The sequence below is a fragment of the Salvelinus alpinus genome, chromosome 23 (genome assembly GCF_045679555.1).
Source record: "Salvelinus alpinus chromosome 23, SLU_Salpinus.1, whole genome shotgun sequence".
Taxonomy (NCBI): Eukaryota; Metazoa; Chordata; class Actinopteri; order Salmoniformes; family Salmonidae; genus Salvelinus; species Salvelinus alpinus.
Genome location: NC_092108.1, coordinates 41,309,466 through 41,323,822, shown reverse-complemented (window position 1 = coordinate 41,323,822; position 14,357 = coordinate 41,309,466). Strand labels below are relative to the sequence as shown.

The window sequence follows — 14,357 nt, the reverse complement described above, 5'->3', positions numbered from 1 at the left end:
TGTCTTTGTGTGACATAGTCATAAGACTGGGCGTATAGCTAAGATCCGTTTGGTGCGACCGCAGCATGTGAGACATCCCCTGAGTTTACTATCTGCAGGAAGTCAGCTGTGTGGAACCTTGCAGGAAGGAGCACATTATAGTGTGAACTGTGACAAAACGCAGGTATACGTTTGTGCCCTCGTGCAATCAACCTATTTTATTCTGCACAGACAAACCAATCGCCTTTTACACTATGTTCAGCCCTTGTTATCCGCTACACTGCCACAGACAAAAGAGGTTGTACTTTTTCTATAAAAGCAGAGACCTGACTATGTTTGTTAAGCTTTCAACTCTGGACCATTCTTGGTGAACCTTGCCGGTGACAAGCATACCCATAACATGATGCAGTCACCATCATGCTTGAAAATATGAAGAGTTGTACTCAGTGATGTGTTGTGTTAGATTTGCCCCAAACATAACACTTTGTATTCAGGACATAAAGTTAATTTCTTTGCCAATCTCTTTGCAGTTTTACTTTAGTGCCTTATTGTAAACAGGATGAATGTTCTGGAATATTTTTGGGTCATTCCAGAATTGGAGGATAATTTAGGCATTAAAGTAAAACACTTTTGAAAAATGTACCCTTTATTTTATAATTTTCTGTTATGTATTTAAGAAAAACAGGTAATAAACCATCAAATAATTTGATTCATCAGGCTCAGGCATCAAAAGTACTTTTTAAGTGATGGTTGATTTGTTGCGTGCTATGCTTGGCGCAACCCTGTTACGAATACTCAGGAACCTGAAAAAAGTATATTTTAAAATATTGTTTAATAAATCCTTTACCATTAAGTAAAGAAAGTCACATTCACATTGAATACTCATTTAATTTCAGAAACTTTTGAAATATATCTTGCCCAAGTTTTCAATAACCACACGTTTTATTTTCTACTAATTTCAGTATTTATTTTCAAATATTTCCTCATACGTCATGCATATAATCATTCAAACTATTAAAAGCACAATAGGTTAAACCCTCGTGAGCTGAGAAAATCATTCAAGATTATTTTAATAAAAATGATATGGTAACAGGGTTGAAATTAGAGTAACAGGATAACGCAAAGTAACAGGGTTGAACAGATGACATTACATTTGATTGTAGATCATGACATAAATGTGACAAATAAATACCCAGGACCACAGGAATGTTGTGTAATAATATTTTATATATCTTTTTGAAAAAGGATCAACAGGATGAGTAGGAATGATTCAAAATAAACATGTCAACAAGACCACAAACTGGATCTGATCAAATATTCAATGGACAAACATTAAAAAAAATATCATATCACAGTAGGCCGACAACCTGGCATTAAAATGAATGAGCATATCAAAAAGAGTCATGAACTGATCAATATTTTAGAAAGCTGATGTTATAATGTTCAGATTTAATTTTAGTGGCTGGCCAGAGTAACCCATACCTCACTTGCGATGCCCATGTGGCGTGAGGTAACGTTCTTTGGGGGAGGAATGAGGGTCAGCACATCCTCAAAGGGATACCAAAGGAGATCGTCCCTCAACGGCCAGAAAAAAAAGGGTTTACCTCCACTCTATGCATACATTTCACCTGGCAGTGGGTCTTATTCACCTCTTGGATGATCCCTGGGTAAATGGTGTGGTCGTACACCAGGGCACACCATTTCCCCACAACCTCTGGACTGTGTCACTGCACTTCTTCTGGAGTGCTGTGTATGGAGTCTTCTGTGTGGTCGTCTGTGACATTAAAGCTGAAGCACTTTGTTTTTTGGCAATCACACTCCAGATTCCCTGTTGCAGAACACATGCAGCTGATGTCACGGTAGAGAATTTTCCCAGGTGAAAGAGTGACCACCTGGTGGAGCCTGATTGTGGATGGCACGGCTGGAAGGTCAGCTGGCTTTTCTTTCACTGAATCCTACACAGCTTGTAAAACAATTTCACCTTCGATTGTCCCTCACTCAGAGCTTGGTACAGGGACAATGCCGTGGGGATATCAACTCCTTGGCCGACAAGCCTGTCGGCCCTCCTCTTCAATGTGCCACCCACACCATCTGGGGCACCTTTGCCATGACTGGCTTCAAAGTAGTTCCAGGTTCCTCTTGTAAACTCCTTCTTGAAAATGTCAGTACAAAAGAGGTCAAAATGACCACGCTGCTTGTACAGGTGGGACCAAATGGATGGTTGTCACATCTGGGCATCTCTCTTGGATTTCCCTCAGGATGGGCTCGAGGTGTTGCCATATGGCAGGTGGTCCCTTCAATCTGGATGCCGACACAGTGCAGAAGGAGGTAGGGGCAGATGTCCCCCCCCCCCCCCCCCCACATAGTAAACCCCAGTGTGCAAAGTGGCCTGATGGTGTGATGCACCAAAATGGACAGCTTGTACTTGCAGCCGTAGCTCTCAGCGAAGTCAATATGGACGCACATTCATTTGCAGGGAGGTTCAGCTTCAGGGCCCGTGAGAAAGCATATTGCTGTCTGATGTTATAGAGATGGCACCTGAACTTCTGGAGCAAAATTTTTAAAAGTTCCCACCAGCTCTTCTGGGCATTCAAATAATTTTTTCATAGTGATCTTTGAGGCTGCTCCAGGATCATTTTTGTGCTCTTTGTCCACAGTGGCCCACTGAAGGTAGGAGACACAATCTGTGGCTCTGTAGTGGCTTTTGAGTGTATAGGTATTACTGCTGCATTGCTCACATTCTCCATACGTACATTGTTTGCTTGTGGTGTCATACGTGATAGCATGTGTCAGGCTCTCCAAATTGGATGTGTAGATGATGTGCAGCTGGTGTAGCTTTTTGGCAATAAAGCCTAGATCTTCATGTTGTTTGCACATGCATGTGTCACGATCTGCCAATGTTAGATGCACAACCCAGTAGGGGTGAAGTGTGCGGAACAGCGAGTATGATAGACGGAGATTGGTATGCTCGTACAGGAACTTCAAATGGAGGTTCTTCATTGAATCCACCACTAATCTTTTTTGCATGTTCTTCTGTCACTGTTTGCTTTTTCCCCCAGTTGTGATCCTGCTGACATCGTCACGTAAAAATAATCACAGTTGATCTTAGCGTGGCGGCAATCCCCTCGTGCTTCTTCCTCTGGTCCCTGTAGACGTTTTCATTTGCCAGTTTTGTCCATCTCCTCCTTGAAAATCCATAAACCTCCTCTGCCAACCTCTGCAACCTGTACTTCTTCAGGATTTTGCTGGTGACTATTCCTGCAATGACTTGTCCGTCACTCTCTCTCTCTTTGAATGTGTGTACTTGTTGCGTAATTCCTCAGCTACTGCTGTATGAAACAACAGGGTTCTCCTTAGGGATGTGCACGAGATTTGCCAAACCAACTTGTTGGATCTTGGAGGTGGGTGGTCCTTTATCGATCATTGGAACCGCTTTCTGTATTTTTCTGCTCGCTGTTCAACTTCACCTCAACTGATCTTGTAGTTTCTGCAGCTCCCTGTTTCATTTTGCTTTGGCCGACCTCATTTTTCTTCTCCCAAGATCACGTTGCCTAAAAGAAACATATAAACATAAATACATTGTCACTTAACCATTTCACCTGCAGCAAAATAGACATCGCCAGCCATTAACTCTAACCATATGGATACTTTCATTATTGATTTCACAGTAGCAACTTATTTGAGGGTAGTTACCCAGTAATTCATAGATATAAATGACTTACTAATGACGGTTAATATAAAGTGTTACCCTTGTAATTATTACATATTATACCTATCAAGTAAAAGTGATGCCTATTTCACTGTTCATTGTACAGATACAGTTCCTTTACTTAAATATATCCTCATGATCTGTGTTTACACTAACTTGCATTCCTCAATAACCTTAACTTCTGTTCTGACCTTGAAGTCCCAGGTTGAGAGCAAACTGGATATTCTGGTCTGACTGGATATTCTGGTCTGACTGGAGGATCAGGGCTGACTGGAGGATCAGGGCTGACTGGAGGATCAGGGCTGACTGGAGGGGTGTTTAATCATTCAAGTATCTTTTTCCTGGCATTACTCCTCTTATGAGCCTCTCTCCACTTTTTTCGCTGGGCACGAGTGCTCTAACACTGCAGTCTTTTTGCCTTTTCTTCTTCCCTGTTTCTACGTCTTTCCTCCACTTCTCTTTCTCCTTTTCTAAGTACTGCTGTCTCCTCTGTTCATCAGCATGTTACTTGAATTATAGTAACAGGGTTTCAAGTGACAGGGTTGTAAATCAATGCTAATGTTAGCTTTTTCTCAGGAATAGATGCTAGCTGTGGAATGTAGTGTTACTGTCAAGGACAAACTTAGTTATATAAATAAAAACAGAACTTTGAAATTAATTTGTCTTATTCTGATAATGAGTAACAGGGTTGTGTTGGTTAGAGTGACACTCAGTCAAGGCCGAAAAGATTGGAAAAATATGAAAAATAGAAGAGAGGACTTACCTTTGGTCTACCCATGGTGTTAGCAAATGGCTTGATGATGTCATTTCCTCTGTGTCATGTGACTCACTGTTTTTTCTCTTCCTCTGCCAGGCTAAATAGGTTTTGGTAACAGGACTGAGTGCATGTTGTGGGACACAACTTCAGTGCATCATTAATATCATTTAAAATACGTTGATGATTAAGCAAATTGTTTTAACACTTACAAGAGACATATATCAACAAAATCATACCAAAGAAAGTAGATTTAAAACGTATTTGAACTGTTATATTTGATGTGGAAGTTGGTCATCAAGAAGGTGGGACAAGAGAAAAATGCCATTTTAGGGGGTGCTCGAGAGCCATTTGGTATTTTAAATAATTTTGGAACTACTTTTTTTCTACAACTGTATTTACATTTTTGTCTCAAGACAAGTATAATTTACACAAGTGCATGTTTTAGTATTTTGGGCATGGATTATTTCTAATTTCATGGGTGGGACAGAAAATGTACTCCAATTCTGGAATGACCTTTATATTCTGTACAGGCGAATGATGTGTGCATAATTTCAATAGCAGGTGAATTTATCTTTCATTTCGGGGCTGAGTAGGTAGCCTATACAGCAGGGCTCTCCAACCCTGTTCCAGGAGAGCTACCCTCCTGTAGGTTTTCACTCTAACCCCAGTTGTGACTAACTTGATTCAGTTTATCAACTAGCTAATTATTAGATTCAGGTGTGCTCGATTAAGGTTGTAGTGAAAATCTACAGGACAGTAGCTCTCCAGGAACAGGGTTGGAGAGCCCTGCTATACAGGGTTCATACAGTCAAATTCAAGTACTTTCAAGTACTTTTTCCAGCAATTAATTGTAATTTGTAAGGACCTACATTTTATAGTTAATTGTTGTAATAGCTTATAGACAAAAAGTAAGCATTACCACTTGCATTTTTTAATAAGCCTACCCATTGGCATTATGCATTAACATTCACATTATTTTTACATTCTAAACTATGTCAGAATAATATGGGCATTGCCTGACTAAATGCTCCCAACACAAACACACTAATGGAGTCTGTCCATGTGGTAGCTAGTCAGTCTCGCCATTTGAGATGTTGAAGAATGAGCGAGGGGTTATTGTGTCAGGTTTTAAAATGAGAAATCCACCAAAAACGGTGTTCCCTTTTTGTATAGATGCGGTAAAGAGGTCAATAGAACTTGACGAAAACAATGGAAAAGCCATGGAAAATATCCCAGATCTCCTCCTCACTCCTCATTAGCATACATTTAGGCTATTGTTTATATGTGTATTTCACACTAGGTTGAGGTAAAAATCTGAGTACAATGCTTGTTTGGATGTCAACCCCAATACTGTACATGTTCAAGCCATCGTCACCAATCAACTGCATTACAGTTCAAAACGACTACCGCCACTGATTTCTCTATGCTAGCTATGCTACCAGCTTACATGAACAGGAGTTAGCATTTAGCAGTCACTTTTTCTAAACCTAAAGAGGGACTACTTCTAAATGTTATGCAGCGAAAAAAAGCCAAATCGGACATTAGTAACCACATTGTGGGCCCGTTACAATACATCAATCATGACGGATTTGACGAATATCCACATTGTTAGATTAGATTGGTTGAGAATGTGCGCCAATCTGTGTTCCATTGACCAATGGAAAACCAGGTTAAAGCCAAAATTCAATGTTGTCTAGCTCATAATAAATGCGACAGACTATCGCAACACCCATCAATTGAAACGAAGGGAAACAAACGAAAGCGGCTGCATCTCTCATAAAAACTGATCAGAAATGAAATCACAGAATAATTATATTGGATCGGTAGAACTTTTTAAAATCGGCTACCATAACTTCAATTACTTTTCACGGATCAAATACCCTGATTTTCAATTAAGATCCGACATCTGTAGAGATGCCTACATGTTCACGGACGCACGCACACACACAAACAAGTGTCGCTGTCACGCTGTGTAACTGACTGGTGTCTCCTGGGAACCACCATCCTCAGTTGCTCCTCTCCGTGACTACGCTCTCCAGGGAGATACCACGCCACTCCTCACTGCACACACCCTCTTCTGAGCTCCCCGTCTCAAAATACTACCGTCTCTCTACCGGCCTTTGAACGTCTCTCTATAGGACAGGTTCACCAAGCAATTGGCACTAGGTGCAATGTTTGTCAGGCATAAAACACCAAACAGAAAGCTAAATGACGGAACACTATTAATTTACATTCCCTCTTATCTTAGCCCTTATTTAGACTTTTTGTTCTGGTCTCTATAGTTCATATCCTATAGGAAAAACAGATGTCTGGAGAAAAACAAATCTGGCCCTATGTGTCACAGTCATCTGACTTGCCGAATTAAATAAAGGTCAAATAAATAACAAATCTCAGAGACTCAGTTACATGTACTGATGGTGGTCCTTGTTGGAATGACTTGTTGAAGTACAGATCCTTCCCTTGATAACTCTAGAAACGAAAGCATCTCCTATACACGGATTGAGAACTCAAAAGCTAGGATATTATCCATAGGACAACAACAAAGACAGAATATGTAATCACCTCATCACTTCATGTCTGTGATCCATGCTCGACTTAACTAAACCGACAGAATAAGATGGCACTTTCGTTTAGCTGGCGTTACGTGAGTGAGGTGTACAAGCCGCACACACGTACACACGCTGTAATGAATCCTCAGGGAGAAAAAGGTGTAGATTAACACGCAGGGCACGGCAGGTGTTTATTCACCTTCTCAGTAGGCATGAATCGTGGACACAGGTTGGTAAACAGGCAGGTGAATCAAAACTAGGACTGAAGGCTATAACTGGTTCTCATAAACGAGCTGGGAAAAGGCTTAGTAGAGTCAAAACTAACAATACCTCACAAAGGCACAAACAGAATGAACTGAAGTAAATAAGGAGCTGATGAGACCAGGTGAGTAACTAACACAGGTGAAATCAATGAACAAAAATGAAAGACGGGGCTACATTCAAGAACACAACGAAACAGAACACAAGGTTGACTAAGAAAATAAATACAGAACCTTACACAGGCACGTAGGGTAGGCACTGTATAAGTATCAATAGAGACATAGAGACATTTGACATCTGTTTTCTCTCCAGCTCTGGTTTCACTTTTAATCTGTCTGGTGTCATCATATTGCATCTTGACCTTCAGAGCTTACAAAAGACAAGCGTGAAAATAAAGAGCAGGTTGGAGTGAAAATCATCATCTGCCTCAACACCTTTAAGTTTTATCGGAGAGCTGTTTTCACTCATCAGGCATATATTGGGTTGTGTCCCATTGAAAACAATAGAAAATGGTGCTGTGCCACCATAGAGTATGGACTGTTAAAAAGTCATGACAAATCAGAACGCCCGTTCTACCCATTCAACCCATTTTATTTCCGACGCACTGGCGGAAAGTGGTTCTCGTCTTAAACGACACACCCACTTCCTGTGAAAGCTGCATTTCTGGATGAATACAACACTGGACTCTGACACAATAGAGGAGGGAGAAGAGGATGAAATTAGGTGACAGCTCTCCCTCTTTCCTTTCCCTGATAAGGAGTCTATGCTACATGGGCTCCATACACAGCGACACAGTCTACTGAAGCATGAGACTGTCGGAAGTGGCTGATGGTGTCGAGTAGAATTCAGGGGCCAGGGCAGCCTCCACTGTCACACTCTCTACCGGGCTACTATGTGTATGTGATAATAAAAACAAACATCATCATCTCATAAATGATCAGGTCCTCGTGGGGAGCGTAAAATGGCGTAACAGTCTCTTAAGTCATTTCCTCTCCCTCCGGTATGGCGAATGATAGCGCATGGAGTGTAAAATACAAGATGGTGAACTGGAGTATAAAATACAACATGGTAGACTGGAGTGTAAAATACAAGATGGTGGACTGGAGTATAAAATACACCATGGTAGACTGGAGTATAAAATACAACATGGTAGACTGGAGTGTAAAATACAAGATGGTGACTGGAGTGTAAAATACAAGATGGTGACTGGAGTGTAAAATACAAGATGGTGGACTATCGTGTCAAATGATGGCATTCTAGAGTCCAATTTTCATTCCCGGGTTGTTACATTTCTGAAGTGGCGTGCAGCAGGGAATGTGATATAAAAAAAATGAGTTTTGGTGCAAAGGTACATTTGACTGGGTGGTAGTGTACATTTTATTCTGGTGGCATGGGGCTTCCATACAGCTCAACAGGACTATAAAAGATCACCTGACACATTCAATTATTACAGTTGTAATTGTGAGCCACTGACTTGAGGGAACAGGCGCCAAAACATGACTGAACGCTTTATCGTACATGTATTGTACATCAAACGTGCACTAAACATGGAATAATCTCCACTGAAGTAGCTCGCCTCACAATGTGTAAAGTACAATATCCTGTCAAAAGTGATATATCCTGTCAACAAAAATATATTCATTCTTGTTGCGTTGACTGTCCATGTGATGCTTGCGATATATCCTTTCCCAAAGAGACACAAAACACATGTTACCCATACGTTGTTCGACCGAGCCAGGATAAGTCCAGAGGCATCTCTCCCTATCTTTCTCCACTGGGCCAGTTAATATGGTAGTTCACATCCTCAGCACACACTATTGAACTACATCAGTGTGGGAAGCAGCAGCATTAACATTTCACTGCAGAGCCATTAGTATGTCAATAATCGCAGCCAGCAGTCTGAGGCTCCGCGGCATTCCTTAGGGGTGTGCGCCTAAGTGTGTGTGCGCCTAAGTGTGTGTGTGTGTGTGTGTGTGTGTGTGTGTGTGTGTGTGTGTGTGCGTGCGTGCGTGCGTGTGTGCGTGCGTGCGTGCGTGCGTGCGTGCGTGCGTGCGTGCGTGCGTGCGTGCGTGCGTGCGTACGTACGTACGCACGTACGCGCGTGTCCCTGGCACCACAATGGTGGAACCAGCTTCCCCCTGAAGCTAGGACAGCAGAGTCTCTGTACATTTACCGAAAACATCTGAACCCCCCCAATAAAATTTACATATGTGTGCGCCTACGTGTGTAAGAAATACAGAGATTGTTTACTTGTGTGTGTGTGTTTGTGAGTAATAACATACTGTACAGTGGATTCGGAAAGTATTCAGACCCCTTGACTTTTTCCACCTTTTGTTACGTTACAGCCTTATTCTAAAATGGATTAAATACTTTTTATTTCATCATCATTCTACACACAATACCCAATAACGTTAAAACAGAAAACTGGTTTTTAGAAATGTTTGCAAATTTATTACAAATATAAAACAGAAATACCTTATTTACATAAGTATTCAGACCCTTTACTATGAGACTTGAAATTGAGCTCAGGTGCGCTCTATTCCAGCTCCTCGCATTTGCCGGGCTAGAATGGGCATCCAGCCAGGACGGTCTCCAGTATACCTCCTTGGACCAGGATATCCTGCGCCGGCTCTGCGTACTGTGTCTCCGGTGCGTCTGCACAGCCCAGTGCGTCCTGTGCTAGCGCCCCGCACTTGCCTGTCTCAAGTGAGCATCCAGCCAGGACGCATTGTGCCAGCTCTACGCTCCAGATCTCCAGTGCGCTTCCACAGTCCAGTACGTCCTGTGCCTCCTCTCCGCACTCGCCCTGAGATGCGTGTCATCAGCCCGGTACCACCAGTTCCGGCACCACGCATCAAGCCTCCAGTGCGCTTCCACAGTGCAGTACGGCCTGTGCCTCTTCCCCGCACTCGCCCTGAGGTGCGTGTCCTCAGCCCGGTACCACCAGTTCCGGCACCACGCATCAGGCTTCCAGTGCGCTTCCACAGTCCAGAGCTTCCGGCGACAGTTCCCAGTCCAGAGCTTCCGGCGACAGTTCCCAGTCCAGAGCTTCCGGCGACAGTACCCAGTTCAGAGCTTCCGTCGACTGTGTCTAGTCCAGAGCTTCCGGCGACAGTACCCAGTCCAGAGCTTCCGGCGACAGTTCCCAGTCCAGAGCTTCCGGCGACGTTTCACAGTCCGGAACCTCCAACGACGTGCCACAGTCCGGAACCTCCAATGACGGGCCACAGTTCGGAACCTCCTATGACGGGCCACAGTCCGGAACCTCCAACGACGGTCCCCAGTCCGGAGCCTCCGGCGACGGTCCCCAGTCCGGGGTTTCCGGCGACGGTCCCCAGTCCGGGGTTTCCGGCAAAGGTCCCCAGTCCGGGGTCTCCGGCGGCGATGCCCAGTCCGGAACCTCCAACGACGGTCCACAGTCCGGAACCTCCAACGACGGTCCACAGTCCGGAACCTCCAGCGACGGTCCCCAGTCCGGGGTCTCCAGCAACAGTTCCCAGTCCAGAGCTTCGGGCAACAGTTCCCAGTCCAGAGCCGGAACCTCCTCCGGCGACGGTCCCCAGTCCGGGGTCTCCGGCGACGGTCCCCAGTCCGGGGTCTCCGGCGACGGTTCCCAGTCCGGGGTCTCCGGCGACGGTTCCCAGTCCGGGGCCTCCGGCAATGGTTCCCAGTCCGGGGCCTCCGGCGATGATCCGCAGTCCGGGGCCTCCGGCGATGATCCGCAGTCTGGAGCCTCCGGCGATGATCCGCGGTCCGGGTCTACAAAGGCAGAGGGATCAGCATAAAGAGGGGGGCCTGCGTCCAGAACCGGAGCCGCCACCGAGGGTAGATGCCCACCCGGACCCTCCCCTATAGGTTCAGGTTTGCGGCCGGGAGTCCGCACCTTTGGGGAGGGGGGTACTGTCATGCCTTGACCTGAGATATCTCTGTTTTCTTTATATTTTGTTTAGGTCAGGGTGTGACTAGGGTGGGTACGTTAGTTTTTGTATTGTCTAGGGTTTTCTGTAAGTCTATGGTTTTTGTAGGTCTAGGTATTTGTATGTCTATGGTGGCCTGATATGGTTCCCAATCAGAGGCAGCTGTTTATCATTGTCTCTGATTGGGGATCATATTTAGGTAGACATTTTCCTTTTGGTGTTCGTGGGTTCTTGTTCTATGTTTAGTCGCCTGTATGCACTACTCATATTAGCTTCACGGTTCGTTTTGTTATTTTGTTCACTTGTTCTGTGTTCATTCTTAAATAAAGAAGAATGTACGCATACATCGCCTTGGTCTCCTCGTTACAACGGCCGTGACACCTGTTTCCATTGATCATCCAAGAGATGTTTCTACAACTTGATTGGAATCCACCTCGGGTAAATTCAATTGATTGGACATTATTTTGTCTATATAAGGTCCCACAATTGACAGTGCATGTAACAGCAAAAACCAAGCCATGAGGTCGAGGGAATTGTCCGTAGCGCTCCGAGACAGGTTTGTGTCGCGGCACAGATCTGGAGAAGGGTACCAAAACATTTCTGCAGCATTGAAGGTCCCCAAGAACAAGGTGGCCTCCATCATTCTTAAATGGAAGAAGTTTGGAACCACCAACACTCTTCCTAGAGCTGGCCGCCCGGCCAAACTGAGCAAACTCTGGAGCTCTGTCACTCTGACAGAGCTCCAGAGTTCCTCTGTGGAGAAGGGAGAACATTCCAGAATGGCAACCATCTTTGCAGCACTCCACCAATCAGGCTTTTATGGTAGAGTGGCCAGACGGAAGCCACTCCTCAGTAAAAGGCACATGACAGCCCGCTTGTAGTTTGCCAAAAGGCACCTAAAGGCCTCTCAGACCATGAGAAACAATATTCTCTGGTCTGGTGAAACCAAGATTGAACTCTTTGGCCTGAATGCCAAGCGTCACGTCTGGAGGAAACCAGGCACCGCTCATCAACTGGCCAATACCATCCCTACGGTGAAGAATTTTGGTGGCAGCATCATGCTGTGGGGATATTTTTCAGCGGCAGGGAGACTAGTCAGGGTCGAGGGAAAGGTGATCAGAGCAAAGTACAGAGAGATCCTTCATAAAAACCTGCTCCAGAGAACTCAGGACCTCAGACCGAGGCGAAGGTTCATGACCCTAAGCACACATCCAAGACACCGCAGGAGTGGATTCGGGACAAGTCTCTGAATATCCTTTTGCAAACAATGTAATAAATAAATAAATAAATAAATAATTAAGTTAATAAACCCGCATAAAAACATGGTGTCTTTTTTGCTTTCTTGAGTAAGGCAGCTCCAAAATGCAGGTGTTTCAGGCTAGCTCAGTGCTTTCAGTGGTGGTGGGACAGCCAGCGGAAAATACAGAGCGTAAGATAATCTTCTCTAGTTGCGCCATGATCGCCTCAGTGTTCTGTCACTCATGGGGACAGTTCAAGCCCCTTGGGTGCTGCCATACATCATATAAGGCTCAAGGTCATTGGCCAAAGATAAAATGACATCAAATCACGTTACATCGACCATAGCTTTGATTAGACTGACCATGTCAGCATCATACTTTCAAAATCTTAGCTAGCAAGCTAGACAAGCGGTCATCATCATGAATCAAGTCGACAATCTACTGGCAGATCCTTTTCAATCCTTGTTATATGAATATAACTTATAGATAAAACGTATCGGTGCTCATTACACAAGTTCAAGAAATTAAACAATGAGTGTTTTGGAAGGAATCAGTGGAGAGGGTGTGTGGTCCAAGTCTGGGTTTAAGGGTCTCTTTTTCCAAGCTTAAAAGGATTAACATTCACATGCAACACCATGGGCCAGAAAAGGTTGAATACATTGGCCATGCTGTCAATCCAGCTTAACTTCTGCCAAGTTCAAAACAACTGGGAAATCTCAGACTTCAGTGAGTTCAAGGCAACTGGGAACTGGGGGAAAAAAATGACCTCTGACTGGGAAAATACGTTTTGAACAGTCATCCAACTCGGAATTACAATTAGGGAACTCGGGCCTCTTTCGAGAGCGCCAACCTGAATATCACCGACATCATGATTTGACCTTGCTTTTTTCTCCGGGGTTCCCAGTTGTCTCGAAAGCACCATAAATCCAGAGAATGCCAGACTTTGATGATAAAGTTTGCCCACAAAAAAGGACCGCAGCGCCACCTTCCTGTTCAAGTGAGCACAGCACAACAAGGTAAGTCCAAAAATGTCTTATATGCTGCTGCATAAATGTTGTAATGTTGACTACGTCCGTCTTAGCTCGCTCATTAATGTCTTACTCGAGATGACAGATTGCCTCTTATTCGCTCATCGTTCCCTTATGCCATAGTTTGTGCATCTCAATTGTCAGAGATACTACTGACCTGTGTTTTGTCTTTGTATTCTCTAATTCTCTAGTCTTTGTGTTCTCTAATCGCTAACTGAAAGACAGACGGATAATATAATACATGTCATTCAGCAGACGCCTTTTCCCGAAAACGACTTACAGTCATGTCTGCATACGAATGTTCTCAGGAATCGAATCCACTATCCTGGCATTGCAAGCTCCATGCTCTACCAACATAGCTCCAGAGGACCAGATAACCACCAGCAAACTAACTGACATACACACTTTTCACACAATCCTGTGCTGTGTTCCTGGTCTCTGTCTAACTGTGTAAGAGGCTGTGTGTGGCAGAGAGACTGTACTATAGGGGTGTTCCTTCCCTCCCCTCCCCGGACGCGACCCACTGTTGTACCCCTGCATTATTAATGCCAGCTCATTACAAAGCAGAGCAATGGCACAAAGGTGATTCAGTTCTAGGCTGTGCAGACGTACTGAATGATGTTTCTCAATACACTACGGAACCATGGTAGCACGAAACACTGTAGGTGGAGGGAGGAACTGTAAAGATGCATGTCTCGGTTAATAAAAGAGCTGACTGGAAAATATGACATGTACTGTACTTTTGATATACAGGTAGGAGTTTATTTTCAGAGAAAGTCCCAGGTAAAGAATATACTTAGCTCATAGTTGGCGGACTTGTAAACTTGTGGACCAGACACTTTTTGCCCAAATGAGGTCCATTTTGGGGATCCTTTTTGGCTCACGAGCACCCATTATTCCAGAAGTAAGATTTTGGTTG

General features: G+C 44.2%; 1 protein-coding gene and 1 long non-coding RNA gene across 2 annotated transcripts in view; both read right to left on the bottom strand.

The window, feature by feature from the left end:
• Positions 1-14,357, bottom strand: part of LOC139551013 (calsyntenin-2-like) — a 292,767-nt gene that overhangs the window by 23,244 nt on the left and 255,166 nt on the right. The gene's annotated exons all lie outside the window — the stretch shown is intronic.
• LOC139551014 (uncharacterized) lies at positions 1,187-4,527 on the bottom strand. The gene is made up of 2 exons (XR_011670178.1): positions 4,452-4,527; positions 1,187-3,530 (listed from the first exon to the last, which is right to left on the bottom strand). It is a non-coding gene; the product is annotated as an uncharacterized lncRNA (long non-coding RNA).